Below are 4,030 nucleotides of genomic sequence, written 5' to 3'. Positions count from 1 at the left end.
TTTGCTTCTTACCTGGTCAAGAGATGGCCAGCTGCCTCCTGGGAATCTTGGGGAAGAGGAGAGTGAGTCCAAAAGTTGTCAGATTGGCCCCATCAAGCAGTAACAAACCAAAGCACAAGGAACCCCACATTTTCTCTCTGCTGTAGCGATGGAGCAGAGGGACATACTGAGGAGCGGCATGGCACGCAGGAGATACCTCATGGAGTGTGACAAATGAAAAATTTTAAAACGACATTTACTTTTACAAGTCAGACATTTAAGTGGGTCCTTTTTATGGAGGATTTTCAATTTTTATGTCACCTAAGAGACTTTTGCATTTCTTACAATTCTTCTGCACATTAAAGATGAATTATAGTCTCATCCATTTTCAAAAAGAATTTTGGAAGAAATTTTAAAGCAGACAAAGGCCACGTGTGCCCTGAGATACTCCAGTAATTTGAATGCTTCTCTCCTTGACTGACAGACTAGTTCTGGTGACAGAGGAAAAGATATAATGAGTCTAAATCTTAGCATGAATCTAGTATTTGGGGCCATTCAGAACCAATTTTACTCTTTTCCCCACTGCTTAATGTGTTTCTCAATATTTGTTTGGGAAAAAATCATGTGGTCAGAAATAGGAAACAGTGGCAAGCCAGCATTCCCAGCCAGAGTGGCTGGGCACTTATGTAATAAACAGGATGGTATCTACAAGCAGCGCGCCTGCGCTGTTTTGTACCAGGCATGAGATGGACATTGCTTGCCTCCAATTGCTGAAGTTTGTCAGAAGTTCTGGGACTGCTTTGTCATTTTGACTTCTTACATATTAGGGTTCCTGAAGCGTTAAAGAAGTTGCCCAAGGTATAGCGCTATGAAATCTGGCCTGGCAGTTGGGAGCGCTGCCTGGGGATCTCTATCTGCTTCACTGCTCTTGGGCTGGCTTTTGGCCTTCTTTTTGGTTTCTGTTATATGGACCACGACTCACCTCAGCAGATTCTTTAAAGTATGCTAACTAGTCTTTGGAGGACAGAATCCAGGCTTCATTTTATATCCAGCAGGTACTAATTTCATATTTGCTGGATGAATGAACTGAATTTAATGGTTAGGCTTCTGATTATGCAAGTCAGGGAAGAATTTGAGAGAACCCATATTTCCTGCAATGCAGCCATAACGGAGACCAAATTGTTCTTCTTTTACTAGTAAGAGGACATCAGATCCCAGAATTTGGTCACCGTGTATCTGGTTTTTGACACTGGACAGTAAAGAGAAAAGGCCTTTTTCCAGATCCATCTGGTTTGGGAAGTGTTCCTGTGATGAGCATCACCTGCAACTCTTCAAATTGTTTAGTTTCACAACGTTCACATCAGTACTGAAGGCAGTTCTAGGATTTGCCCTGTCCCCAACACTGTGCGACATCCTGCTTGTTCACCAACTCTTTGGAAGCATGAGGAAAATGAAAACCGCTATAGACAGACACTGTCTTTCCTTAGAGAGGAAAACTTTCATAGGCAAGAGGAAGATTGTAAATCATATAATCATTATGAATGGGTAAGTGAATTTGTGGAACTTGAGTTAGAGTTTACTTTCCATGTATCTCCCAATACACTTCAGATATGTCATAAAACAGTTTGACCATACACTGCCTATATCTATGTCTGTATCTGTATCTATATTTACATGAATTGAGGCATGTAGCCGCGACTGGCCTGGAGCTAGTAAATGCCCTCTGAGTGAGGACAACTGAGGGAAGCTGGCTAGTTGATATTATACACCATGAGCTCCTTCTAGATCCCATGAGCCTTACTGTTGATGATCAATGTTAGTGCTTTTGAGAGTAAGAATGGCCAGCATAGGCTCATAGATTCGAATGTTTGCTCACCAGGGAACATGACTGTTTGGAATGATTAGGAGGGATGGCCCTATGGGAGGAAGTGTGTCCCTGAGGGTTTCCAAAGCCCAAGTCAGGCCTAACGGTTCTCTCTCCCAACTGCCTCCAGATCCAATGTAGGACTCAGCCACTTCTTCAGTACCGTGCTGCCATGCTTTCCTCCATCATGGTAGATAATGAATTAAACTTCTGAAACTCCAAGCAAGTTCGGTTAAATACTTTATTTTATAACATCTAAAATAAAATTTAAAATAAATCGGATGTACAAATTAAATATTTTTAGACGGAATGAGTGTTTCATTCAATACTTTGGATCTTTAAATTTTATTTTTGGTATAAATCTCGATTTATTAATACAAATTTGAGGTCAATCTTGTTGTATGTATATTTCTGCTCTTGATTAAGGTATTGTGATTGTGTAGTTCATTTAAAAATGTAATGTATAGAAGGCAGCTTCCAAGGCCTCCCAGGGTCTGAGAGTCACTGATACCACAAGCACCATGGGGCCCTGAGGGGAGCCAGAGCTCCTGGTGTGGCACCCAGAAGCAATAGCTTCAGAACCCTCAGTGCCGGTGGGGCTGGAGGTGAAACTGGGGGCCCTGGTATTGCTGCTGTTGTTGACCCTCGTCTGCAGCCTATTGCCTTCGAAGGCCAGGGGCTAGCCATGAATCCTCGGCCTCGGGCCAGAAAGCCCTAAGTCTAGTGAGCTGCTTCGCAGGAGGTGTCTTTTTGGCTACTTGTCTTCTGGACCTGCTGCCCGACTACCTAGCTGCCATAGACGAGGCCTTGGCGGCCCTGCATGTGACGCTTTTGTTCCCCTTGCAAGAGTTCATCCTGGCAATAGGTCTCTTCCTGGTCTTGGTGGTGGAGCACATCACACTGGCTTATAAGGAGCAGTCTAGTCCACCACATACAGAAGAGACGACAACTCTGCTGGGAGCAGTGAATGGAGGGCCTCAACACTGGCATGATGGACCAGGGCCCCCCCAGGCCAGCGGAACTCAAGCAGCGCCCTCAGCCGTGCGTGCCTGTGTACTGGTCTTCTCTAGCCTTGCACTCTGTTTGAAGGCTTGTCTGTGGGTCTTACAGAGAGACAGAGCTCGGGCAACGGAGCTGTGCTTAGCTCTGCTGCTCCACAAAGGTATCCTGGCAGTCAGCCTGTCCCTGAGGCTGCTACAGAGCCACCTTCGGGTACAGGTGGTGGCTGGCTGTGGGATCCTCTTCTCATGTATGACGCCTCTGGGTATCGGGCTCATGGCAGCTCTATCAGAGTCAGCTGGGCCGCTGCACCAGTTGGCCCAATCTGTGCTGGAGGGAATGGCAGTTGGCACCTTCCTCTATATCACCTTCCTGAAAATTCTACCCCAAGAGCTGCCCACTTCTGAGCAGCGGATTCTCAAGGTCATCCTGCCCCTAGCAGGCTTTGCCCTGCTCACTGGCCCGCTCTTTATCCAGATCTAAGGTGCTCAGATAGAAAGGGCAGGGGACGTTGACTGTCAGGTGCCCCTGTCCTCCCTGTCCTTCCCAGTTTGTGGGAGGTAGAGAAGTAGTGAGGACCAAAGAGTTCTCTGAGAGGTAGGGATGGGACACTTGGATTATGAATAATGAGAAAGAAAAGGGCAGGGAAGAGGCTAGCCGCAGGCCCGAAGGACAAGAACTAGCCAAGCCACTAGAGATACAATCGGGTGACATTAAGAATGAGCACACTGCTGCAATCAGAGGTCAGACACTACACCTGGAGACAAGCTGACAAAACTGCAGATAGGCATCCCATGGCTTTGGGATAAGTCAAAGTCCTGTTGGTTCTAGCTCATTTCAGCACTCTGCCAGTGGAAGTGCTTCCTCCCACTTTCTTCCTCCTACTCTTCCGTATGTCTTTTCTACTGAGGGACTAGTGCCAAATGGTCTCTGCCAGTTTTTGTAATCTATCTGGCTTTGAGTGTCCTGCTCACTCTTTTTTTTTGAGACGTGGTTCCTCTCTATCCTGACTGTCCTGGCACTTATTCTGTAGACCAGACTGGCCTCTAACTCAGATCTGCCTGCCTCTGCCTACCGAGTGCTGGGTTTAAAGGGGTGTGCCACCACACCCAGCTCATGTCTCTATTTTTAAAGTGCCAAACACCCACCTGACCCCGTTTTTAGTTTCTTCAAAACAGGGTTTCTCTG

The 4,030-nt window shown here is 46.4% G+C and overlaps 1 pseudogene; it reads left to right on the top strand.

Moving 5' to 3' along the window:
• The first annotated feature begins 2,364 nt into the window (after positions 1–2,364).
• LOC142852864 (zinc transporter ZIP1 pseudogene) lies at positions 2,365–3,821 on the top strand (annotated as a pseudogene).
• Positions 3,822–4,030: the final 209 nt, after the last annotated feature.

This window comes from Microtus pennsylvanicus, chromosome 6 (genome assembly GCF_037038515.1).
Source record: "Microtus pennsylvanicus isolate mMicPen1 chromosome 6, mMicPen1.hap1, whole genome shotgun sequence".
Taxonomy (NCBI): Eukaryota; Metazoa; Chordata; class Mammalia; order Rodentia; family Cricetidae; genus Microtus; species Microtus pennsylvanicus.
The sequence above is the reverse complement of the archived record's forward strand: the minus strand, read 5'-3'. Positions and strand labels throughout refer to the sequence as shown.